Consider the following 27,829-nt stretch of genomic DNA (forward strand, 5'->3'; position numbering starts at 1 on the left):
GCACTTTAATGAAATCAGCCATGAAAATGTTTTTAATGAATTATAGAAAAAATAACCACTAGGTATGAAACCAATATAAGACTAATAATAATATTAAAAGACTAATTATGGCCGATATGGTCATCAATATGTTCTTCATCTCTTTTGGCTTATTCACCACGTTTGGTGATTTGAGTCAGTAGTCCAGACTCCAGAGGTCTGTTTATCATGTTACTATTCACCATTTGCTTGCTGACCTACGTAAAAGGACCTCGCAGATGACATTAGATTGATGGTCTGGTCTGATAAGCTTGAGGAACAGGAGCTCACCATATCATCGTACTACCAGCTTGCTTTTGCTTTGCTCGGGACACGGATGTATAGACAAGCACTGTTTTTATGATGCCAGTGCTCCCACCGAATTCCTATAAAAGCTGTGGATTTTGTTTTTGTCCTGTGTACCACCATTTAGATGTGTTTTCCTGGGATAGAGGCCCATGGGAATAGCTCTACCCCTGCCGTAGATCTGATAGCCAAGCCGGTTATTGTTGTGTTGTTGCTCTTGGAGATTTGTTTCCATTAGCCAGAGGTGCTGCTCAGCTGAGAGAGTTAGCTGAGTAAACACAGACAGGAAGATGTCAGATTCATCTCCATTACAGACAGCAGAGTCAGCTGAGAGCAGAGGGAGAGGGGCTGATGGAGGAGAGGGTGGAGCTGAGAGGCAGAAGGGTGGGGACACAGAAGAGGGCTGATCTTTTTTTCCTTTATGGGCTTGAGAAGGTTCATTGAGTTCAGACTGAGTCATCAGCACATTGCAGAGCTCTCACTCTCAAACCTTCTAGTGCAATGGTAATATTCTATAGAGCAATGATACTTCCTTCTGGTGTTTGCGTATAGTTTTCATGAGGGGAAATTGAAATGAGCCAGATTTTCAGTGTTTAGCGAGTGGGAAATATTCATACACAACAGTGTTGTTACTGTTAACTGAAACTATAAAAAATTTGTCATTGAAATTAAACTGATATAAAATTAAATATAAATGTTAGATGAGGAATCTATAAATGAAAATTAGAAACGTTGCTTTGGCAGCTAACTGAAATAAGTATTTAAAATATTAAAACTGAAGATAAAGCTAATTAGAAATACTGGAGGGAAAAAAACTAATAAAAATTACAAAAGCAAAAAAGTCCTTTCCAGACTTTCTAAGCACTGCAGTTTAGTGTTGAATACATTTTTCACATCTCTTGACAGAGACACATGGTTTAATTAATTTACAAAAATTACTATTGCATTGATACTTCTTGATTATTTATACAAAAAGCATATTATTTGAATGTGCTAAGATGAAATGTTTTAATTATATTTACTTTGTCTAATTATGCCTTACATCATCCTTTTACTCTCATCTGAGGGCTAACATTCATTTCATGCTCTTGGGTGTCTTTCTTTATGAATACGATTAGCCAGACTGAAAAACTAGGTCTGTGGAGCTTGTAATATACTTCAGTTGCTGTTACTCCTTGAGCAGATCAGCTGTAGTATTAAAATGAATATCAATTGCTTTCCCATGCATTCCCAGAAAGCCTGGAAATACCAGCGTTCAAGTTTATGCAGACCTTATCATAGTTTAAATAGTCAGAATGATGCTTTGGCCGTTAACATTTGCAATGCAAATCTCCACTTATACTGACTTCTCATATTAATGTCTACTATTGATTTTCATATCAACCGTTTCTAGTTTACAGGTTCATCAAAACAGTTTGTGGTTTCCGTTTGTGTCCTCTTGTGTAGGGCTATGTGATATGGACAAAAAAAAACCTATCGTGATTTCTTTGATCATTTTTGCAATTTCGATCTTAATCACGATTTTGACACACACAGACATGCTTTACAGTCATAAATGCATTCAGTATGAATTTGAAACATATTTCCAAAAGAAAACCAATTAGAGCTTTATCAAAAAGTTGTAACATGCCTCTAGAACAGGCATAAGTCAAATAATCACTATAAAGGTGTGACAAAATGTCTAGACATATGGCTAAATAAGTAAATAAATAAATTGTAGCGGTCCCTCAGGTGTTGAAATACTAGACATATGTTTGATTAGGTAGGTTAATAAGTTGTAGGTGTGCATTGGGTTTGATATATATTTTGTGTGTGAGGTTCAGAAGCAGTAGGTGTGGAGTGAGTGCGTTATTGTAACACGAAAGCACATTAATATAATGCGCAAGCGCAAATCTCTCCACTCGCACACGGATTTCCTTTGCTCTGGCACAAAACCAGATGCACGTGCGCAGTACACACTGCTCTCACTTGGAGAGAGTGCGCGCACTTAAAACGTGTCTCTCCTCTCACTCAAACTGAGTTCAGTGCACTCACAAATCTCTCTATGCTCATGCGCTAGATATCAATTATTTTCACACCTTTCTATTTCTAACCTTTTCTGTTCACATCTTTTGCATCTTTTACCATGTGCAGTGAAGCTCTGATCCGTTAACATGGGTTCGGAAAAAATATGCACCACAGACAGAGTGTGTGAACCTGGCGTTACGTAGGCATATGCCCAGTCTGTTCTGTTCTCGCGCTACATTTAGGCACGCTGCATTCTGAATGGTTCGGACAGCATACTGCGGGAGGTCGGGGCTGCAGAAAATTGTGCTATAAAGCGATTTAGAAATCGCGCATGCTCAAATCGTGATTTTATGACAATTTCGAATAATCGCACAGCCCTACTCTTGTGTACAGTGTAGAGTTGAACCCGGATCACAGCTTATATCCGTAAACATTCGAGTTATTGACCGTCTTTGTGAATGAATCACTGTCATTGATATATCAAGTAGTAGTGAGTACTACAAATAAAATGCATGCTAATGCCAAACACATGTTTTTCTGGCTCACAATTGCTTGGAAGGGAAATAACAACTAGAGACTGTCCCTCATACACACACACATATCAATTATGCCTTGTTAAAGAACTGAACTGACAGAATTCAAACCAACGCTTGACCGCCTGCCTGATATGGATAATGAGCTCATTGTTTTCATAATTCTTCCATAACAATGTACCGTGTTCATATTTTCCTAAAGGAAGAGGACTCCTCACCCTGACTCACGTGTGCTCAATGCGGTTGGCATCACAGATTTCCGATGATTCACTTGTTTTGGCTGGTTTATATTTCCCCTTTCATCGTTTTGCTGTTACATCCCACCAGACCAGAACTTACTGTTGAAATATTGTTGACAACCATAAGGAACCAGAGATATATTTAAATTTCTGAGCATTTTATTATGGGGACATCCTCTTTTCATTTACACTCTCCTCCTGTCTAGCCTCTGCAGTGATTAAACATTATTCATGAAGCCCTAGTTAGTCATTTAAACATTTCAGGGAGACTGTGACCCATCGTTTGGTTTGTTCCTCAGTTTGCGCTCTGTTGGAGACATTGGATGGAAAAAGTTTAAGGTAGTTAGTAATATGTGATGTGGTTGGAGAAACCAGAACTGATTTGCACGTCACTAATAACCCCAGAACCTTGATTCCACTGAGAATTCTAGATTGGTCCAAAATCTAGTCTAAATAACTCTCATAGGCAACATAAATGATCTCTGTCAGCTAATAGGCAAATGTGTGCAGCGTCTCAATGTTTCTATCCACACATTTGACACATCAGGGGATTTTGGCTTTTATCTGGTTCCTCTTTTCTGGTTTCTGCTCCTTTAAACGATGTGGGACTCTTAGCTTTTAATGTATGTCACATAACCTCAAAGGAGATGTCAGAGGTTAACGCCTAAACAGAACGCAAGCTTGCTTATCTAATGGAACGAGAGTAAAAGTTTCTTCTATGGATTCCACTGAGGCTCATGGTTTATAAGCGATGTGAAATGGTGTTTGTGTGGAGTGTGTAATTTTAAATTTCAGTTAAACTACTTTCTCCTATGCCTAGTTCATAGGAATTGACAACTAAAAGACAGTGGATCTCATTCATTTAACATGCATACACACAAATTTAATTGTGAATTTTCATTTCAAATCATGATTCACTTTGAATAATTCATACTAAAAATATATAAATGGTGATGGTTGGGCGTTGGTCCCCAAATTAACATTTAAGCTAAGGTTAAGAACAAATTCATGATAATATACACGTTTTGTAAATTTGGCCGCAATAAAAATTATTCGCATAATCATTATTGAATGAGGTCCCCTGACTTCTGAAAAGTGTAAACACGGTCATGGTTTAAACGCTTTGCTCATTATTTGATCAGTCAGTTTCTGGCTTAACAAATGGTCATTATTATTTTTGAAATTTAAATTTGGTGGTCAAAAAATACACTCATTAAAGTAAATGACTTTAAACCAACCACTACATTGAATCCGCTGAGACTCCAAATCTTAAATTATAATATTAAAACAAAGAATACAAGATATGGTTTTTTTTTATTATTATTATTTAATTTTTATTTTTTAATTAAAGCTACTTTAGCAACTTTAGTAAACAAAATGTATGCAATCCCATGATATGCAGGAGTAGACCTTGGACAGGATGTGCTGTTAATAGGTTACAAACAGGTGATAAAGTGCATACTCTCTTCCCAATGGGATATCATATGGATGCATTAGTTGTATTGGAGTGAACTGTTTGCTAAAGCTCGTCATCGATTTGTCCTAAAGCCCTTCTCGGGTTTCTTGTGTTTGTCAGTCATGCTCTTGTTGTTTTTCTTCACTTGACTGACCATATTGAGGTTTGTGCTGACGATAGCGGTGTATTACTCACTCCTTCCTGAAAATGTGTGGGGACCCTCCCCTACAGTGGGGCCATGGCCAAGAATGTAATACACACCTCTGCAGCATTTGAATACAGCACAGTAATTTCCAACCACACGTGCATTTCTCTCTCCGCAGGGAGCAAGACACCTGATAAAAGCTCCCGCACAGGAAAGAAAAAAACAAAACAAAAATAGATTGAAACAAAAAAATCATTCCTTCACTTTTTCCCCATTTCTGTCATCAACCCACCCATACTTTTCATTTTTTTTCACATTAGGTAGAAAACATTGAGCCTCTGACTTCACCTGAATTCATGCGCCCATTCAAAGAACTTTTCATATATGTACTGTATAATACTACAGCAAATATTAAAGCTGCTGTCCATGCATTTAGTTTGGGTTGTGAGACCGCAAAAGTGGTTGATGATTATACAATAGCATTTTCTTTTCAAAGCCTTTTTTAAAGTCTTTGGTTGCTTTTCAGATCTATTGCAGATGTTTTCTCTTAGTTTGCATATTTAACCTGATTATTTAAGTGTGATTATTCATTCACTGAATCATACTCATATTGTTTAATAGTACGTAATAGGTTTCTGTAACTCGCTGCAGAGTAAAAGACAAACCGCAGATATAACGGAAATGAATCTAACATGAGTTGGGCGTTGCTGTTAGAGTTTTGTTTTTGATCAGATGACTCTGATTTAACTCTGTGGTAATAGTCTGCTTTGCCGGGCTCCATTTGGAAGCTGACTGTGATTCCAGCTGATGGACATGGGACGTCATGTGAGCGCTGTGTGCTAACGTGTGTGACGGGGTTGCAGCACTTCTTGGATACGTCATTGCTGGAAGCCAGCTATAGATTCTCACACAGTCCCAAAATGGAATTATGGAAGCAGAGCACTCTGCTGGATTGGCCGTTGCTGGATGTGACATGGCAGGTGTTCCTCCCAACATAGTGTCCAACATGGGAAAAAATGCCAAACCTGAAAGTGCTGTAATGCCGTAGCCTTCTGCAATGATCAGGTCACCAGGCTTTGGATTGTGACAGTCTCCATCTGGCCCTGGACATGTCCTTATATAGCTCAAGATGACCGTGTGCACAGAAAGGTTATAGCAGAATTTGAATGATGATCTTTCACAAACTTGTAAACTTGTTACAAAAGTAAAATGCAGTAACTGCACATTTGCATTATGAAGTAAACTTGTTACAAAAGTAAAATTATGTATCTGTTTATTTGTATTATGTGTAAATTGGTGTTTCTTAAACTATGAGTAATAATAATAAATAAAGCATGAATTTAATCATTTATAATAATAATAAAATGACAACATAAGAAACTATTCTTATTCTATGATGTTAAATGTATTTAACAATGTATTATTATTATTACAGGTGCTTGTATGATCTCATCTGGATTAAGACTGTTTACTAAACATACTTGATAAATATCTAGTATTATAAGTGTAGTACTCTAACTTCCCTTTAACACATTTCACTACTGTTAAATGGGTAACAGGGATGATATGGCAAGCCTCAGTTGCCCTCAATAGTGTGATGTTTTATCAATGAACAGACAGTGTGTGTTATCAATGAGAGGAATGTTATAATGTGTGATTACGGGTTTAATCTGACAGGGTGTAAAAGTGTTACAGAGAAACATAAGGGTGTGCCTGAGGCCAGTCCAGGTGAACCCGGTCTCATGTGTCACTGTGTTCAGCTTTATTGACTTTCACTTGAAAGAATAGACAGCATAAGTGTATTGTTCATTTCACTGTGGCTACCATATAATGATCTGGAGGAATTTACCTGGTATAATCCCAGACTAATAATCGTTGTTGCCTTGTGGTTTTTACCTTGTGGTTTTTGTCCTGTGTGAACAAACACCATTTTTAAACATAAGGTCATTGTTACACTAAACCAAAGTGATGGTTAGTCAAAGCAAATAAGGCGTCTGTTTACAATACATGGAGTGTATTTGCTGCTGATCTTTCCATAAGAAACTGTAGACATATGCTTGTCCAATCAACATTATGCATTCAGTCTCCATTGTGTTATGGAAAACAGTTGGTATAGAAAAGAAAAATAATCACATTTTAAATCTTTAAAATGTTCAGGTTCATTTCAACCTGAATTGAAGATGGACACAGTTTGTTTTATCCAGCTGTATTTACTCAGTGCAACTTATAACATCCAAGTGAAAGATAAAAAACCAACATGTCAGAAAAAAAAAAGAAAAAAACAGAATCACTGAGTTGGAAAAAAGATCACCCCCTCCTATAAATGACTTGTAAACTCAATCAGGTGTAGCTAATAGGGATGCTCCGATCCGCCTTTTTTGCCTCCGATACCGATACCTAGGGTTCGGTATTGGCCGATACAGATACCGATTCGATACCAGTGAAGTTTTTTTTCCCCATTCAAATAAATGTAGAATTTATATATCTCTGTGTGTGGAACTGATAATCATTCTTTCACAGTCTAGATACAGACTACTTCATTATAAAGAAAAATAAAATAAACAATAAATATGAAAAAATATAGGCCTATGCATATTCATAATCTATGACAAAAATGTATCATGAACTAGGTACGTGGATAATTTGGCAGCAAAACTTATTCTAGAAAAATCAGTGTACAATAATTTTACAAATCCCAACATTTAATGAAAAAACTATTTTGTGGGGAACAAATAAAAATGTTGCCCTAAATATGGTAAAATGTTACACATGGCTATTTGTATTATTATAAAATCCATTCATTAAAAACATTAATGAATGTATTTATATACAATTATATACTATAAAATGAAATGTATAGCATATTTTTAAATAAGGCAACAACACATGATAGATAAGATAGGACAAAACAAATGCGCAATGTGCAAATTCATAGACATGTATTTACAAATCAAGTATAATAATGGGAACACAGAATGATCTTGGAGAGAGCTTTACTGAGCTGACTGTCGTAACCGAACGCAACCAGGGTTTAAAGGCTGAAAAGCTGACTAACAGCCACAGCGGAGAAAAGAGTTTGTGTGAACATTAATGTAAGGACTTAAATATTCATATGTAGCCAGCGGTTCTCAATTCCAGTCCTCACGCCCCCCAGCTCTGCATATGTGCACATCTCTTTTTGTTAACACTCCTGATTCAGATAATCAGCTTGTTAGAAGTGAGCTCCGTGCATGAAGCATGTTCCCATCGACATGCTTCCTACTCCCTGAGCAGGGGAAATCTGTTGAAGTTTACCTCACTTCGGAACATTCATTCACGGATTTGCACTGCGCAATGTCTTGGACAAGTGTGACATCATATAGGCTACCTCTATAAATAAATACAATTTAAATTCACATCTCGCACACTTCAATGCACTTTGAATGGAACATATATGTTCACTTCGGAATCATGGCGGAATATCCCCTGATGTCCACTTCGCAGGGCACTTACGTTCAAATAGAACAAACGTCTGAAGGGATAAGAGAAACAAACAAAATATGCAGAGCAGGGGGGCGCGAGGACTAGAAATTGAGAACCACTGCATTAAGATATTGTATGGCTTCAAGAGTGAGAAAAATTCACACAATCCAAAAAAAAAATTAAATAAATAAAAAAATTCTCGGATTTGGATCGGGCCTCTCTGACTGATACCTGATCCGAGAAAAATGGCAGTATCGGAGCCGATACCCGATTTGAATAACGGATAGATGCATCCCTAGTAGCTAATGGCACACAAAGCCATTTGATTTTCAACTGTGATCAGCTGTGGTCATTTTGATTAGCTCAGCGTGAAAAGAGCATTCCTGGAGCATTTCAGTCCTTGGTAGTGCAACTGAAGCAAACAATCAACTATGGATGGCAAAGCACTGTCAAAAGATCTCCGGGATAAAGTTGTGGACAGCCACAAGTCAGGAGATGGATACAAAAAAAAATTATCAAAGGCTTTATCATTGGAGGAAACTGATCAGAGAGGCTATCAAGATCAAGAAGCCTACAGCAACTCTTGAAGCAGCTGTAGGAACAAATGACAAAGAGGGGTCATTGTGAGACAACAACATCACAAATGTATGAGGCACATTTTTCTTTTCAACAGCATGCCACTTGCCCTCGTGAAACAGGGGAATTAAGTATCCTAGAGAGGCTGTTCCAGCCCTGTTGCTTTGAGCGGCCTCTGAGCTTTTTCCTCTGGCTGTTCGTGCAGCTGCGGCAGTAAAACCTCCGCCGTCAGCAGCTGATAGTGATCTGTGTTTGCAGTGTAGCATCTGCATAATCAGTATGCATGTCTGAGTTCTCAGGGTAAGCAAGTTCTCTTATTCATACATGGACTTTCTCTGGTTTTACCTCGCCCACATAGACTTGGTCTGGCTGGGCACACATCCAAAGCAACTCTGGCCACCTTGGAGCTGGTTTGGATTCTGTTTGTGTGTGTACAGTCATCCTGAAGAATGCCATATCTGCAGTAATTGTTCATGCTTGAATGAAATTCAGTTTGGGAACACTGGGGCTCTTATTTAATTTTTGTATGTTAGAGGCCGAAATGGCCTTGTTAGAGCTCACTTTTGCTATTTATTTTTTTTTATGTGGCACTACAGCTTCTCTTTATGTGTTTCCTGACTCAACAGTTTTGATCACACAGGCTTTATGGAGGGTCATTTATGTTCCTAAATTTATTGACTAAAAATCTATGCATATTATGCATACTGGACAAAAATTTGGGGTTGCTTTTTTTAAGTGTTTTTAAAAGAGCTCTCTTATGGTGACCAAGACTGTTTTTATTTTATTATTAAAAGTACAACAAAAGCAGTAATATTGTGAAATAATGATATTTTAAAATAACTATTTTAACATATTTTACATTTTAAAATGCAATTTATTCCCGTGATGACAGCTGAATTTTCAGCAGCCATTACTCCAGTCTTCTGTGTCACATGATCCTTCAGAAATCATTCTAATATACTGATTTATTATTAATGTCAGAAACATTTTGGAACCTGTGATGAATTGTCATGGCTTGCCTTTTCAAACCGCCTGCACAACAACTTTTATTGAAAAAATCCTCAGCACATGGTTCGCAAGTCTTGACAGGGAAAGCAGTTTAAATTACCATCGCTTTCTATTCCTTCCCATGATAAATTATGCAGGAGGAGGATTCACAGTTCTGAGCATCGCAGGGTAATTACCTTCTAAACAAGCTCACAAATGGAGCAATCACAATATTTCAGATCCCATAGGGAGGCATTTACATTGGTAATCAAAGGACAGCAGTTCTGGTAAACACAAACGCTGTGAATCGTTATTTAAATATTCAGATCCGGTCCCTCTCTCCAATCCCCAATTGCCCCCCTGAGCCAGATGAAACAGGTCACCTATTTGTCAATGACCCCTTACTAGAAAGCAACATGTACCCTTAGCATTGAATCCGGGAAGACAGGATTTGCATGGCTTTGTGAGGATAAGTGTGACATTATCCAGTTTCATGGTGTTATTCAACAGCTGGTGGGATGCATCATGTGTAGCTGCAGTCACCTGACCTGAGTGGCAGCATTGTTGGCAGTGATTGCCTGAAGACTGACTGACATTTAACTGAAGAATAAATGTCTGGCCAAATCATCTGCATGTGCCTTAGGAACAATAGGTCCTCTGTATGTTCTGTTTGCTTAGAATAAACTGTTAGTCACATGAGCATTTTCATGTTTAGTTGGGTGTTATATTCTTTTTATTCTCCAGGTTTTTGAAAGCAGCTTGAAGATAGTCCTGTTGATAGTCCATAGTTATTTTTACAGATTGACAGCCAATGGTAACACTTTATTTTAAGGACCAATTTTCACTAATAACTAGTTGCTTACTAGCATGCATATTGGTTGTTTATTAATACTTATAAAGCACATATTAATGCCTTGTTCTGCATGACCATATTTTTAGATCCCTTAATCCTTCCCCATACCTAAACTTAGCAACTTCCTTACTAACTATTAATAAGCAGTAAATTAGGAGTTTATTGAGGGAAAACTCTTAACAGTTAATATGAGTTACACAACTTATTATGCCAAATAAAATACAACTATGTAACACCGCTAGTTGTAAAAGGGTTAACTGTTCTCTTGAGGCTGTGTTTATATCTTGTTGGCCTGACCTTCGTGTTGGTTTGACCCCTGTTAAAGGATGAAAGAGATGTTTGACTCTCTGCAGCATTGCAACAAATTCCTCGAGATCAGTACAGACTGATAGTAAACTCTAACAAATATCTGGTTTGTTTATGCATCTACTGTAGCAACCAGAATATATTTACAAACAGATTTTCTGTGATCAGAATAATTATTGTACTGTTTGCCTGAGAATTAATATTCTGTGTAAGTTTATCAGTATTATCTTGATAGTAGTCATTGGTTGGTTTGTACTTTCTGTTAAAGGGAATTTCATTTTGCTAATTTATCAGATTACAAAAACCTCAGAGAGACTTGGTAAAACGCAAATAGGCTGCCTTTGATCTTGAGAATATGTATATTGCCACATGGCCTTGTTTGAGCTGACAGGTGAATGACACATTACAGTTGAAACATTTGAGTCAGTAAGGTGTTTTTTATTGTGTTTGTTTGTTTATATATATATATATATATTACATAATAGCAAAGGTAATCATAAATGTAAAAACTGTGGAAATGAGTGTGGACAATTAAATATTCAATATAAAAATATTGAACAATACTGTTAAATTACACACACACACACACACACACACACACACAATAATGTTAAATTACACACACACACATTATATATATATAAAATATTTTTTTTTTTGGCATACATATTTTTTTTTAATTATTTTTTTAGAAAATGGCAAAAATTTAAACAAAAGCACGCACATCAACCGCAAATGGGTGCTCGACTAAAAGTGCTAGGACGTGAATTTGGATCACCTGGAGGTATAAAGGGTGGCACATTAGTGGTGTTTAATTTGTCTGATTATGTGCCTGCGTGTTTAAAACATCACATGCTATGCAAAAGTTTTAAAAATGTTGATACTTTTGGAGCTTTAGTGTTGCCGATTTAATATTTAATTTTTTCTAAATTAGAAAATAGCACAATAAAAGTATTTTTACTGTAGTATCAGACCTCTCAATGTCTCAGTATGTTGTTTTTATTAGTTCCTAAAGACCTGTGCCAGTTATTTGGTTTCTTCCTATCATGTTGGTGCAGAAAGAAACATTTTGTGTAGAGTGTCAGGTTTGATTATCTTATCAGTGCACTGATAATGCGCTAAACATGCCCTGTAATGATGGATTGCAGCATCCTCAAATGGCGCTTTTCCACTGTGTGGTACGACTCGGCTCGGCTCGGTTTGTTTCTCCACTGCAGTTTAGTGCCACTTTAGAGTGGGCGGGATTATTCACATGTCGTTATTGTTGCGCCCCCTCTACTGCTGTGACTCCTGAAAAACTTTTTCATTCCCCGTCGCCCCATCAAGCTCTCGCTGGATCCGCTCCTTGGCTATCAACGAGAGGAAAGTCTGTACTTCCTCAACAGACCACAAAACAGCCATTTTTGGTTGTTAAAAAAGGTGCGCTCATTCAAAACAGTTGCGTTCGATCCTTCGCTGGCTGTGCTGATTAAAATCTAGCGGTTCTGCTGTGAGAATACACTCACTTACACACAATCTAACATAATGTGCCAAACTTTCACTGTGAAGACATTAAGGATGCGATGGGAACCAACCAGGCCCTTTTTGGAACAAACGATGAGTCTTAGTGCATGAGAGCTCTAAAAATACTCCTCCTGCTGTCCTAGTAACTCTAAGTGTTAAACCCAGCCACTTTTGTGGCGTTGTCTGAGTCTAATGACCATGATACACTAGCAAATTTTTGGGACCCAAATAAAAACATGGGTTTTACCAGTGTGTACCTTCTCGGGAAGGTTTGTACTAGTGTTGTCAAAAGACCCGGTACTTGAAAAAAATGAAACCGTTACAGTACCAGGTTTTTTTAAGTACTGGTTGTACCGAGTACCCAGTCAACCTGGTTCTTGATGCGTTATCCGAAAGGTGCGCAGATTAGATTAGATTAGATACAACTTTATTGTCATTATGCAGAGTACAAGTACAGAGCTACCACTGAGACATGGCGACATCAAAAAGAGGAAACACACCAAACTAACAAAACACCTTAAAGACAGACACCCAGATCAAATGAAAGAGTTCAAGTAGGTAAGTTTCACTGTATTTCCCATACAGTTATTTATTTGTGGTGCCTGCCACAATATCAGAACTGACTGCCACAAATAGATTTCCCAAAAGGCTTGGACTTTGTTGAATAAACACAAACACCGCTTCTGTTATGAATATTATTAAATATTTTAATTTGAATGTCATATTGAAATGAACACTGTTATTAGAGTAGTTCATCGTTAGCATAAGCGTGGCTAACGCTAATATAATGAGAATCAAAATGAAGTTTCTTTATTAACTATTTAATGCTCCTAACTTTTAGTAGGGTAAAAAAAAACAGGAGGACATGATGATATTTACTATTTTTACACACCAGAAGCATTTAAATGAATTGTGAATCTAAAATATGCATATTAGAGAATGTACAAATGGTTAACATTGTTTGTATCAGTCAGAAAAGGAGTTCTTGGCTTTAAAATTCAAAAGCACTTTAAAATTAAATATGTACACAGTTTGGATTAAATGAAAGTATAGTAAGATTTTTAATTAGCATGTTTTTGTGTTTTGCTTTGGTACCGAAATTGGTTTTTCACTGGTACCGGTACTCAATACTGAAATTTTGGTACCGTGACAACAGTAGTTTGTACTAACACTATTTGATTCCTAGAAGAGTAAAACCCTATTGTGTTGGTCATGCTCTGACAAAATGCTGTAGTCAGGAAAGGATTAATGGGTTCAAAGGTCAACAAGAAAGGATGCACACAATAAGATAAAACTGAACACCATTCACTTAGGTTTTATTGTACCATGTGTTTTGTTAGTGAATCATTCTGATTAGATATTAGACCATGTGTGTTGTTGTGTAAATGGTGAAAACCATTATACATTTGCTGTGTTTTTGCTTGTTTTAAACTAGAATTAACCTAAAATCCTAAGTAATGGATGTCGTCCATGCAGAGATGATTACATTTGTTTTAATCTAAAACAAACCTGCTGACAACCTTCTGCCATTCCATAAGGTCAACCTATATGTTGGCTGATGGTTTTTTGTGTTTTGTGAGAGAAGCGCTTAATAAGTGAGCTGCAGAATCCATTTTAATAATACCAATAAAACTTTATGGTTGAACTGTTTTGCTTTTTATCATTGTGGCTTCACTTTTACAGAGAGTGAAGTAATGCTGTTTTTGTAAACATCATGATAGTGACTTTTCATTATTAGGCAAGCACTGTGTGTGCTACAGACATGAAAAATAGCATTCGTGATGCAATTCATTGTTGGGATAGATGTGTTGATACTTTTGGGGGACCAAATTTAAAATTTTATGATAAAATTGCCAAAACATCCAATGCCCTTGTTGATTTTGGCAATATGTTGATACCATATAGATGTATTTCTAGTACTTGGACACCATCAAACAATGTATGCCCATGTTTTGATTCTCTATTTAAAACTCTTTTGGATATAAATGTATAATTGTAGGTAAATATCCACCTCATCAAGTGCTCTTTATGTCTTTTAAAATTTCCTGTTACTATTTTGGTGTGAGAAACTGCTGCAAACAATTCAGTGCAAGAGTAAACGGTCCAAATTAATCAAACTGAATGGCAAACAATTTCAGACCTTCATGCAACCCGTTTGACCAATTAGTCAAGTCAAGTCACCTTTATTTGTATAGTGCTTTATACAATACTGGTTGTGTCAAAGCAGCTTTACAGAGTCAAACAGGAAAATAATTTGTCAATGATGCAAGAAGACAATAACAGTAATTTTTCAGCTAAAGTCAGTTCATTGATGATTCAGTGATGTCATCATCCACTTCAGTTCTCTTTCAATAGTGTGTGTGCAATCAGTCACTCGTCCCCAACTAAGCAAGCCAAAGGTAACAATGACAAGGAACCAAAACTCCATCGGTGACTAAAATGGAGAAAAACCCTTGTTAGAAACCAGGCTCAGTCGAGGGGCCAGTTCTCCTCTGGCCAGACGACACCAGAATGGCGTGGTTTAATTCCATCCTGCAACACAGGTGCAGAGGACTCGTCTGGTCCCCGTGGTCTTGTGCCGATGATCGTCGGGGTGACTAGGTCTTCGCAAGGGATCTTTCTCTGGGGCGCATCTAGTTGACCTGGTCTCCGCTGACATTCAGGGCTGTAGAGGTTGTCTCTAGGTGCTGTTCCACCATCTGGACTGGATACGGACTGGATCTGGGTGGCTACGGTGACCTCGGAATAAGTATGAAAGAGACTAATATTAGTGTAGATGCCATTCTTCTTACGATGTAACGAGTACATTGGATGTTATGGGACACATTCCTGCTTCTGGTTAACCTAATTAATGCAGCCTAACAATCCTTTAATGGATTTGAATTGACTTGACTTGACTTGAAACTGGATCTCATATATGGTGTGGCTGTAAAATAGCTCTGCGTCTAAATAAATGCAATTCTTGTCAAGAAAAAAGAGACAGCAGTTGTGAATGGGGTGGCCAACCCTAGTTCCACCCCTGCATTAATTGGGTTAAATATTTTAACTCATTAAACTGAAAAAAAAAAAATGTGTGTGTGTGTGTTAGAATTGACAGCACTATTATTATTATTATTATTTTTTTTTTTTTTTTCGATAAAAGGGCAAAACATCTCATTCCATTTTTGTCTTTGGCCAGTAAGTAGGTGCTATATATTTTATGTCTCCCCACCAACAAGTAAGCTCTATGTAATGGTGAATTTTACATGGGCAATCACCAGTAATTTTCTTAAGGATATGTGTCATTTTTATATATACATTGTTTACCTTCAGTTGTGGGGAATCCACTCTGATTTCTGCTTTTATTAGAGGCCATTTCTCGTCTGCTCCCACATGAAAAAACCCAGTGAGCAGCAGAGCGTTGAATACCACCTCTCTTATATTGACTGTTCCTCTCTCTCTTCACACTCTTGAGGTGAGTCTGCAGTGGGTGTCTTCTACGTGCCTGTGATCTTTCCTCTTCTGCTGACACCCTTGCCTGCCCCATATTCAATTCTCCCTCTATGTGAGAGCTGGTTTGGTGCTGGCATGAGGCAGACCTCTTTGGCAGGATTCAGGGTAGTTGACTGTGCCAGGCGTAGTTTGGCTGTGTGCGTCTGGTCTTCAGAAGGTTGCTAGTATTATGGTCTGGCTTGGATTCCTGGTTCTCACAGGATTTTGTGTTTATTTTTGCCTGTCCCACTAGTCTGCTACCTGTGTGTTTTGCATATATGTTTATTTGAGTGCACTGCACATACACACATATAGTTACACAACAAAACTCTATAAACCTGAGGTAGCGTCCACTGTTTCTTTACCCTGTCGCATCGTCTTCTGCTCTTGTTGTGAAGCAACCTGCCGAGATTTCATATTTCATTTGATTATTCATTTGTTTTAAGCCGTGCACTTCTCAGAATATACAATTTATCACATAAGACTGTGACTGTGATGCTTTATGGCCTGTGAATGGACAAGAGGAAATCTTGTCAGTGTACACGAACAGCTTTAAAATGGTCAATAATGTTTTCTAGTCACAAATTGGGTATAGACTTATTCTAATCTTCCAAAATGTGATCTGTTATGATCTTTGTGGGTATACACATATAAACAGTGGTTTTAATCATGGTTTTATCTGGTGACTGGACACTTTGTAGAAGCACAGTGAAATAATTTGTTTTCTAATCTCTTTATTTCTTAATTGTTTTTTTTTTTTTTTTTTTTTTTTTTTTTGTTCTTTACAGTGATTTAGCTAGTGAAAGCTAGCATACATGTTAATATTTTTCAGAAACTGCTTATCTTTCTACACTACAATAAATTAATAAACGGTAGTGGCTTTTCTTTGTTTATCATATACTTGTTTAATGAATGAGGTTATCATCTATGAAAGGCTGATTATAATATCTGTTATCAAGGTTAATTTAACCTTTAACTTGACCTCTAGTTCAGGGGGTTAAAGGTAACCATAGACTTGTTTTGGATTGAAAGTAACCTGATCACAAAGCAGATTTAAAAAAGTGTACCCTAGTAAAAACAAGATGATTGTGGCAATATTGGGAATATTATGTAGCTTTTTAATTATTATTTTCTTCCTTTTTAAATCATACTAATAAAGCTTGATTCTTGAGAAACCTTTGGCAGGTTGCTTGGCATTAGGGGCTGGTGACAAGGAGGATTTTTGTATTAAAATTATGACGCACAAGAAAATTAAATGAAACTGTTGTGGGGCTTTAAATGGCAGGTTAGAATTAAACTGTGCTAGTAGTAGTTGACAGGTTGTATTTCCTGTGTGAGATCACTGCGATATCCGCATGGCTCCATGAGATCATTGAGTTCATATCTTCTTTCCAGCATGAAGTTCTTCATTAAAAAAAGGGAATAAATCTTCATTTTTATGAATTCACTTGTAAAATATTTACCATTTTTTGATAGATTTTTGGTTCATGTACAAGAACCCTGTGAGAACAACTGAGTGAAATCTGCTTATGACAGTAATATCCCTTTTTTGTTGTTGTTTCTTTGTAGGATGATATTGAGGATGTGAGCAGTCCTTTCACCTTTAAGAGTTGTCTTCAAAATGGAGCTTGTTCTTTTTCCTAAGTTTCAGTCTGAGGTACAGTAAAGCACCCTACACAGTTGTGCTGTCATGAACCTACACTATTTCTGTCCCCTTGGAGAAAACATTGATATCTCATCCTGGAATGTGATCCTCTGTTCGACGTTCAATTACAAGAAACCTCAGGTCCCTCTGCAGAAAGACAAGAAACAAAGAGTGAAAGTAGTAGGTAGAACATATGAACGGGGACTTGCTGGAGCCTAGTTCTTCAAAAATACCCAGCGTTTCCTGTGCTGTCCTTCACACATCTAAAACCTCAGCACATGAGCAATTCTGAGAATTACCGCCACACTCTTTTTATAAGGAATTAACCCTTTTGACACCTCAAGAAAGACTAGGGGTTTCCTTTTTGAGCTCTTAACGCAGTGCTATTTATAAAGCTGAATGCGTCATACATAGAATTTCATAATCGACTAGTTAGTAGGTTGTCTGAACTAGTCAACTAGTTGGTCTTTTATAAAAAGCCCTATATAATTAAACTTAGGGTCATATCCACCAAGCGCCATTCAGACCCATTTCTTAGGGTGTGTTCACACAGGATGCATATTGTTGAAAAACAGAAAGTAACAATTCAGGGGTCTTGCTTTTTTTATTTTGTTCTTTTAGTTAGTTTTTAGCTCTGTGTTTTGTCAATTTAAAATTAATGCACATGGCGTGAGACGCAGAAAAACCATGTAAGATGCAATACAACAGATAAAGACATACAACCAAAGAAAGATATTTAAAAATGTGTACTTTGGAATTGTAATGCAGTTTTTGGTTTATTTTCAGTGTATTTATTTATTTTCTGAATATTTACTTTTATTTAGTTAGGGGGAAATAGTTACTTATAGACCTCAGTAATTGATTAATTGACCCTTCACATGGAGTTTGATTGACAGGCGATCTGAACAATCATAACTCAGAATTCGCTGTTTTGTCCAACATACAAACCAGAGAGGAGAGTAGATTAACGTCTTGTCTTTTGGTGTGTTGTCCGTGTCGTCTTTGCTCCACAATGTATTTTTCACTGTGTGAGAACATGATGTGTGGCATTAGAGTGCCATGGCTTGGCGGACTTAGCAACAGTAACGAAGGGCGGTGGGTCTTTGCGTAGGGTCATTTGACCCATCTGACCCATGCCTAGTGTGATTGTGTGTAGTGTCTAACAGACAGAACAGAGAGCTGGATGGCCTGTGCTTATTTGGGAGACAAAAACAGGAAGTGCTTCCCACCCAGATCAGTGAACAGTAGTGAGATAGGGAGACAGAAGAGGTTTGTACAGATCGATGTTGGAGTTATCTCGCCAACAGAAAGCACTTCTCTTGTCTGTGCTGACAGGTCTGTTGTAATCTCAGTCAGACTGAGCTGCTGGGTAACAGCCATTGCTCTTTCCTAAGAAGCCATCTCAGTGCTCCTCCTGCACAGACAAACCCAGATACCAGCAAATACTCGCTTTATCACTCAGTTCAAGCAGGAATCTGTTGGGAAATAATGGCTGATGTTAAGAAATAACTATAAGTCCCTGTTTTGTCGAGGCTTAGATTGTTGTTGTTTTTGAGAGTTGGGTAATTTGCATATAAATGGTGTCTTTGGTGATCCTCATGCTTCATCGTAAATGGTGATCCTCATGCTTCATCGTACTGAAATATTAAAGGGATGTGACACTTTCAGTATTTTAAAGGTATCAATCATTTTAAGAGTCCTTGAACATTGCTTTGTGTACCTACTAGGGAGATTATTTTGGCATTGGGATCTTGTACGTCTTCCACTTCTACAGTGGTGTAAAAAAGTGTTGGCCCCCTTCCTGATTTCTTATTTTTTTGCATGTTTGTCACACTTTAATGTTTCAGATCATCAAACAAATTTCAGTATTAGTAAAAGATAACACATGTGAACACCGCATGCAGTTTTTAAATGAAGGTTTTTATTATTAAGGGAAAACAAAACTACATGGCCCTGTGTGAAAAAGTGTTTGCCCCCTAAACCTAATAACTGGTTGGGCCACCCTTAGCAGCAACAACTGCAATCAAGCGTTTGCGATAACTTGCAATGAGTCTGTTACAGCGCTGTGGAGGAATTTCAGTCCACTCATCTATGCAGAATTGTTGTAATTCAGCCACATTGGAGGGTTTTTCGAGCATGAACCGCCTTTTTAAGGTCTTGCCACAGCATCTCAATAGGATTCAGGTCAGGATTCAGACAATTTTTCACAACTCTGTATACCCTTATAATCACTGTAGTAAATGGTAATTTGACCTGTCGGGGTCATTATCAGTCATTCTGATTTCCTGCCAGTTTTGTTACTGTGCATCTGCTCCATAAATGACAGGGATGGCCAAATTGAGCTAAGTGGACTTCTCTGTGCAAGCCAAGGACAAAAAACAAGGTCACATTCCATTTTAAGATTAAACACAGCATCAGCAGTGCAGGACTATTGGGGTCCAGCATACAGTATTAAAATCAGGGTTGGAACAAACTTGGACACTGAATGGAAACTTTCAGAGTCAACCTTGATTTCAGAAACTGTGTATATCGTACTGTGTATAAGTAAATTAAGTAGTTTTTTTTTTTTTTTTTTTTTTTTTTTTTATCAAGATTAACAGAAAAGGGAGAAATTTACATAGGGATTAAAGGCCCATTCACAGCATCAGGAACGATAATCCACTGTAAGAATGACACCGGTAATTAAGTTTTATTAATCGTTCCAATCTTATGCAGATAGGTGTGAAGATTAATCCACACCACAACTATAATGATATCATATACGAATAAACATATTGAACAATACAAACATTGACAGCCAGTCAGAATCAACTTTAAACAGCTCAAGTATGAAAGCCACAGATTATATAAATTCAGTGTATGTTTATAATGAACAGAATGTTGTCGTGCATTGGTGGGGACACTAGTTATCATTAGAGTTAACTTTATAGTTATCATTCTTGGTGTAAATGGGCCTTTATACTGCCAAGTTCTAAAAAGTGCTAAAAGTAATCAATACAATTTGTGCATTATATTTAAAATTTTCTTTAGACCCACAGTAGCTTCGTATGCAAAAAAAAAAGGCCCACATTTTTTTTTCGTAACAAGTATAAATCATCTTCCCCTTGTATGGAAAAAGCAGCTTTTACATGGCCAAACATAAACTGAATCAAATTTTTCACAGTATAAAGAAATTACAGGGGTTAGAACAACATAAGAGTGAGTAAATGACTGCACTGTTTTCACCTTTGGAGAAACGTTCCCATTAATTTGCTAAATGTGACCACTTTCACAACTGTGACTGTAATGAGCTGTGTTTGAGGTTTTCTCACATGGAGCCTACCTGTTCTCTTTCTCCATAGTTAACGCATGCTTGCCCAAGAAGACTAAACATGGAGTCCTCCTTTAGTGGAAACTACCTCCTCTCTCACAGTGTCCATTGGAAAAAACTGGGAGAGGAAGTCAATATTATGATAGGAGGATGTGTTTGGGTACCAGGGTTTGGATGTGGTCAGACCTCTGTTGTTGTTTACTTGCTGTGGGAAATACTCTCGCGAGTCGAGACAGACACGGCTCTCTGACTGTTGTGGTTTCTGCAGCTTAGGTCCAACAGTGTCTCTCCATTTGTGAGATGGAGAGGGTTATGTAATCCGTGATAAATGAAATCGCCATTTAGTTGGAATTCTGAGAATGCGTAGTACTTTCCTTGACAGTTGCAATGACCTTGCTTGTCTGAAAGAATGTAAAAAAAAGGACGTAAGCTACAAAATGGTTAAGATAATGAAGTGCATGTCAGCACATACAGACTTTGGAAAAACTAAAAGGCAGAGGAAAAAAAAGAGTAAAAGAAAGAGAAGCACATGGTGGGAGAGAAAGGGAGTAGAAAGAAAGAAATTTTTGGATTGCACCTCCCTCATTAACTCGTTCCTGTCACGGTTTTCCCCCCATTGTGGATTGTTGTTATGGGAACAACCAAAAATCCAGTTATGGAAGCAGTAACAATGGCGTGTGTGCATGTGAATTATGTGAATTTTAATGATGCAAGACAATCTATTGCACAGCATGAACATTTTAAGGGATTTTCATGCAGCCTGATATATTTTCCAGCTCAAATTCTTTAGTTAATTTGGAGTTAGTTCAATAATAAAGATAAATTACTGTAATGTCTGAATTTTTCTTAGTGATCCGCAACTACATAGGCTACATTTTTAAGCTGCTGAATCCATGTCAATCCCCCTCTCTGACGTAATTCGACTGAGAGCACGAGCCCAAAGCATGCTGAAGCAGAGAAGTTGAAGTCTTTTGAAGGGAAATCTCTTGCTTACTGTCAAACATGAGCAAAAGCGTCTGCACTACAGCTGTGCCGTAATGTACTACAAAATATTGTGCGGTCCTGGAGCATTTCAGGTCAGCCTTGTGATTAGCACGCAAACATTGGAGTAATGTCTCAAGGTCTTAATGAAAATAAACAAATGATCAGTATCATTTACCGCAAGAGAACATCTCAACTGTCTTTTTCAATACAGACTCTGCTAACCAGACGCTGTGGTCGATTGGACCTTCTGTACATTCTGTCAAATGACAGAGTGAAGTTCTAGGAAAAATTCTTTTAGGAAAAACCGTAAAGATGGAGTGCACTCTTCACTCTGGGAGAATGTTTATTCCCTCCTCTTTAGTTGTTTCTGTTTCCACTTCACTTTCTGCTACCTCTCTCTGTCTGCCTTAAATGCAATAGTACAGCTTGTACAGGTTTTCTTCTTTAGCCAGACATTTAAACTGTTCAGTGACTTTGTTGCGTTTGTCCTGACGTACAGAGCTGTTTGTTCACAAAGGTCAGGATGATGTCATTAAATGGTCTGATTTGTAGTATTCATGATTGAGACTGATGTGAGTGGTTTTCTCAGGTTTTTTTGTATATCTGTTAGTTGTGATTGGCCTTTTGTGATGCTGGTAAATAAGCAGAGAGCATCTCAATAAAGCTTATTGTAATACTTGTGATAATTCCCACCATTGGCCTTAGGCCAGTGTGCTCAATCTTCTTAATTGAGTTTCTCTGATCTGCTACACAAATGAATAAAATCAGCTTCATCTCCATCTCACTGTCCTTTTTTCCGTATTACCAGGCATTTCCTCTTTATCATATACTGGAGATTTATGTGATGTTACAGTTTATAGATTAGAAACTCATTTACACTGGACTTTACCCTAATTTGGATTATATTTATGCACTTTCTTTAACACTGTCTGATGTTTTGTTCCTCTGTCTGACAGTAATCACATAAAGTGCAGCTGGTCATCAATCATTCCTAAATTACATGATTCTATATTAGGGAATACAGGCTTCTTTTTTTTATTATCATTATTATTTTTACTCAATCCTGTTTACAGGTCACATTGTACATTCCGGTCTCTCTCTCTCTCTCTCTCTTTATTTTTATTTTTATTTGTTTCTGTTTTCTGTTTATATCTCTCTCTCACACACACACACACACACACATTTACTTGTTTTCTAGAATCCAGCTGGAGTATCAGCCACTCACCCTGCTGCTGAAGAATATGGTGAAGAGGATGTCCTTTGCGATAAAGGCACTACGCCGGAAAGCATGACCTTCAGAGGACTGGACTGAACTTGAACTGTGTTTAGGCAGCATGAAGTAGAGAACACGAGGCACTTACCCGAGAACAACATCCCGCTGAAGCCATTAGGCAAGCCACCATCAACAGCACTCAAACCAGAGCTGATGTCACCATAGATGTTAAATAGATCACCTGCGTGTGCCCCATATTGCTCACAAAAGAAGACTGCATATTTGTGAATTGGTGTTAAATTGGTCTAATGGTGGTAAAGGCTTAAGTCTTCAGAAATGGGTCAACCAAGTTTTTTTGGATAACAAATTTTTGTGAAAAAATAAAATGTGCATTGATAATAATTATTATTATAAACAGGTAAATATAATTATATAACATGTTTTTAAAGGGTTTAAGCACAGAATGCACCTTTAACCCCAGAGTCAACTCGGTGTATTGTAATATTAACACGCATATTTATTTGTCAATTCATTTAAAAATCTGTGATAATGGCCTTATGTTTTATTGATTAGGTGACTGTAGATATATAGTGAGATGGTTTAAGTGGGCCTAGCCATCCTCTTGGGCTGAGGATTTTCTTGTGGATCCTCCGTAAAGCACAGGTTAATGGAATTGCTTCAGATCTGGTGTTGGGGATTGAGATGTTTAGATTAATTTGAGCGCCCAGGATGCTGCTAGTGCTCTCTGAAAACACTATGAGGGGGGGGGGGTCAATACAGGGCATGCCCAATCTGGCTAGACTGTTTCGTCAGTTGATTCTCTCATAATCCTCTTTCTCTGACTGTCACCATGACCATGTGACCACCTCTGTAACAGAAACCATGAAGCTTGGTCAGCAAGGCAGCTTTATAGATTGTTAACAAACTTGCATGCATTGTGAATGATGAAATAAATGCAGATTGGCCCAGCCAAGTAGACATTTGAAGAGCAGTTCTCTAAATATTTCCACCCTCTTGTTTAAATGTCATGTGTTTCCTCTTTTACAGTGAAGAGGTTGTGTATCAGTTATCCAGACCCTCTGCTGGAGGATTCAAATTGGACCAGATTCCTTTGTAAAGTGGTCTCTCACCTCTATTATGGGACATGTTGTACTTCATTGCTTCTGGGTGGTCCTGTACACCTAGAATGGCTTATAGTGTGAGTAAATTATGGGGTAATTTTAATTTTTTTGGTGAACTTCTCCTTTAATGCCAACTTTCTTACAACCCGTACTGTATTTCAGCATTTAATGCAGTATTACGGGTTAGACATCCTTCAAGGGGCTCCCGGATTCAACCGGCACAGGCAGCCTGTGTGTATTTGTTTTGTGACGTGCACATTATGCAAAAAGACAAGCTGTTATGTAAATATTTCTTAATTCTATACAGTTGTGTCTTGCTACTAAACTCATTTGACCCCCACATCCTCTAGTTTGCCTTTTTATTATCTCTTTTTACTTTGATTTCCCTTCCCTCTCGCTAACACTCTGTGTTCTTTATCTAAGGGCAGCAGGCCAGGCACACGTGTACCAGCTCTCTGAAGAAGGCCAGTTCAGTGGAAACTAGCAAGCAAACACTCTGAAAAGGACACACGTTCCCTCAATGTCAGCAAATATTTGGTCACAATTTTTAAAGGGAAGTGACTTTTAAAGGTGAATGCGTAAGCTTGTGGTTTAAGATCAATGTGATTAAGCGATTGATCAGGGTTTTCATGGCCATTTATTCAGATTATTTTACGACCCTCTAGATCAGCCTCTGTGGACTGCAATTTTTCTATGGGTCACAAATGTTATAAAATAGATGAAATATAGTTGTGCAACTTGTTCCCCCGTGTTGTTTTTGTATGTATTATTTGTCAGAATGATTTCTGAAGGATCATGTGACATGGAAGATTGGAGTAATGATGCTGAAAATTCATCTATACCCTCACAGCGATAAATTAAAATTACATTTTAAAATATGTTCTTTGCTGTATTTTTGATCCAATAAATGCAGGCTTGTTGAACATTTGAGACTTATTTCACAAAATCTTACTGACCCCAAACTTTTGAGCATCATTAAATATTGTAGAAACTTAATTTTCTGTAAAGTTGCTTTGCAATGATTTGTATCGTAAAAAGCGCTATACAAATAAACTTGAATTGTATGTACAGTAATGCAATAGAAAAAAATTAGTACAAGATGTGAAATGTGATTGGGATTGCATTCCAGGAAAATGCACAAAACCCACAAAACTTGACGTCTTTGCACAAAAATCCACTTATCATATTACTGTCTGAAGCAACACATTGCAAAATGTTTGCAATCCATAATCCAAGATTTGGTTGAATGAGGGTTCATCACAGGGTTAGCAGGGTGCCGGCAAAGTCATGACTATGTATTTTTTTTTCTGGCACCTTGATCCTTCTGGATTGCTTGACATTGCATCATTTATCTCTTCCCATGTGTTTAGTGTAGTGAAAGTGCATCAGAGTGAGGGAGAGCAAGGAAATCCCCTTCTGCCACGTGGGATATAAACAAAGAGTCCAGTTTAGCTCAAACTCTCTCTCTCTTGCCTTGCAGTGCGAGAGGTCCCACCACACTCAACTGCCGGCATTCACACTCCGTCCTCTCTCACTGCACACCTTCCTGTTGAGATTGGCTCACTTCGATTCCTCTAAGATGAATGTCTCTCTGAACCTCTTGTGGCATTTGAGTGAACTGCAGTTCCAGGTTCCAGCTCTGGGAACTACAGAGGAATTTGCTGCATCACAGACCAAATCTGTGTACACAACATTCCTTTGAAGTGACCAACAAGAGTATATAATTGATGTCTCTTGAGAGAGATCTGTTTACTGGTTCTCAATTACTTTATCTTTCTGTTCATCCATCATCTTAGTCTCACTTTCACAGTCTCTCCACCACTGTCGTTTCATACAGCGATTTGTATGAATAATATATGCCACATTGCTTCGCCATCATTAAAGGTGACCTTGGTTAATTATTGATCAGGTCAGATGATTACAGTCCTGACCTGTATGTTCTCGTCTACCGCTCGGCTCAGTTTTCATGTCTACGCTCTTAATTCCTCTTTGTATTCCTGGAGACCCTCATATGATGAATTACTGTCTATTGTTATTGCTGGGGGAGTGTTGGTGCATTTACAGAGACATGAAATGTAAAATTAGAAATGTAACCCCAATGCCAAGACTATTACTTTGTTTTTATGAAATATGTTAGTAGTCAGTTGGTCATTATCACTAAATAAACCCTGACAGGGTGATCAGGTTTTTGCCCCGAAGGGGTTTATTTTGTTACATTGATTGTCTGACTCTAAAATGTCCTGCTTATTACCCTGCTACTTGTCAAATAAATACATAAATGGACTTGAAATATTGTTTTTTATTATGTTTTTATGTGAGAAGAGACCATGTGATTGACTGAGTATAATAAGGAAATAATAATACAGTTTAGCAGCTATTATTAAAAAAAAATGCTGTTTTCAACATTAATAATTATTTCTGAAGGATCATGTGATGATAAATATTGGAGTAATGCCTTCAGAAAATTCAACACTGCCATCACAAAGGAATAAATTCCATTTTACAATATTTTAAAAATGAAAATTTATTTTAAGTTGTAATATTTCACAATATAGTTTTGAGGATTTGTTATAATGTGAGAAAAAAAAGAGACCGTGGATTGATTGAAAAGAAAAGAATGTTGGTCCATTGAATGAAAAGGATAGGAGGAACGTCATCTTGACCTTTCGAAGGCACTCACTCGTCGCTTTGGCCCTTTGGTGCTTTAATAAGCCCTCATGAAATTAACCCTTAATGCGTGTCAGTGTGCTGACTCATCAGCCATCGCGGGTCAATCTGAGTCTGATTATTCTGTTCCTGGCTGCCTCAAGCTGAGGTTGAGTCGGGTCAGGAATGAAGCACCTGTCACTTGTATATAATTTGCAAGAGAATGATGAATGTGGCTGTAATGGCTAAACCACTCCAGAATTAGCTTCAATGATGAGCACGTAATGACCTCATGATTTGCCATAGCTGTTTGCCTGGTGTTGTGTTACATTAGTCTGCTTGTTTGGGCTTCAGCAGCCTGTAAAGTTCACAGAGTGGTCACACCGTAGCACCTCAACACCTATTAAAGCACTTGTCACTGAAGGTATAGCAGCAGAGGGATGCTTTTACATCTCTCTCTGTTCACAGACCTGTAGTGGAGTGGAGGCAGTGAGAATGTGCTGACAGTCTGAGGCACACTGACACTCTGGGGTGACCAGACAGCTCCCGCTGACTCAGCGCCAGTCTCTGTCCTCCTCCCCTCGCTCAGTGAAGTCTGACTGCATTCAGAGAAACTGGACAAAAACTCTTCTGATTGAGGCTTGGATAAACAGTCTTCAAAGAGCATTGAAGATAAATGTTTGTCTCACTCAAAGTAATTTTCTAGAATTGAAACGTGTATTTTCAGAGTAGAAATTTATATTATTGTTATATTTCTACTTCTCTTTCTATATTAAGTGCATTTATTTTATTTCATTCTTTTGTTTTATTATTTTTATGATGTAATTATTTTAATATACTTTATTAAAATGTGTATTACTGTTTTAATACTAAAATATTTTAAACATATGTAATATGTGAAATATTCAGATTTGTATAAATAAAATATTTAAAAACAAAATATAATAAAATATAATAATTTCTTAATTTAAATGTTATCACATTGTATCTCTCAAGTTATAGAACATGGAAATTGCTCTTGGGTTCAGATCACATGCTATTCAGATAC

General features: G+C 37.5%; 1 protein-coding gene across 16 annotated transcripts in view; it reads left to right on the forward strand.

Annotated features, from left to right (window-relative positions):
• The window catches only part of LOC109091772 (transcriptional regulator Myc-B-like), a 49,764-nt gene extending 23,339 nt beyond the window's left edge, over nt 1–26,425 (forward strand). Inside the window, exons 4-7 of one of the 16 annotated variants that reach the window (XM_042775118.1) lie at nt 17,432–17,519; nt 24,062–24,212; nt 24,298–24,417; nt 24,559–26,425. The gene's annotated coding sequence lies outside the window, so the exon portion shown is untranslated. Of the gene's footprint in view, nt 1–17,431; nt 17,520–24,061 lie in introns of all 16 variants that reach the window. The other 15 variants (XM_042775138.1, XM_042775142.1, XM_042775148.1 and 12 more) reach the window with 15 other exon arrangements.
• The last annotated feature ends 1,404 nt before the right edge of the window (nt 26,426–27,829 follow it).

The sequence above is a fragment of the Cyprinus carpio genome, chromosome A2, assembly GCF_018340385.1.
Source record: "Cyprinus carpio isolate SPL01 chromosome A2, ASM1834038v1, whole genome shotgun sequence".
NCBI lineage: Eukaryota > Metazoa > Chordata > Actinopteri > Cypriniformes > Cyprinidae > Cyprinus > Cyprinus carpio.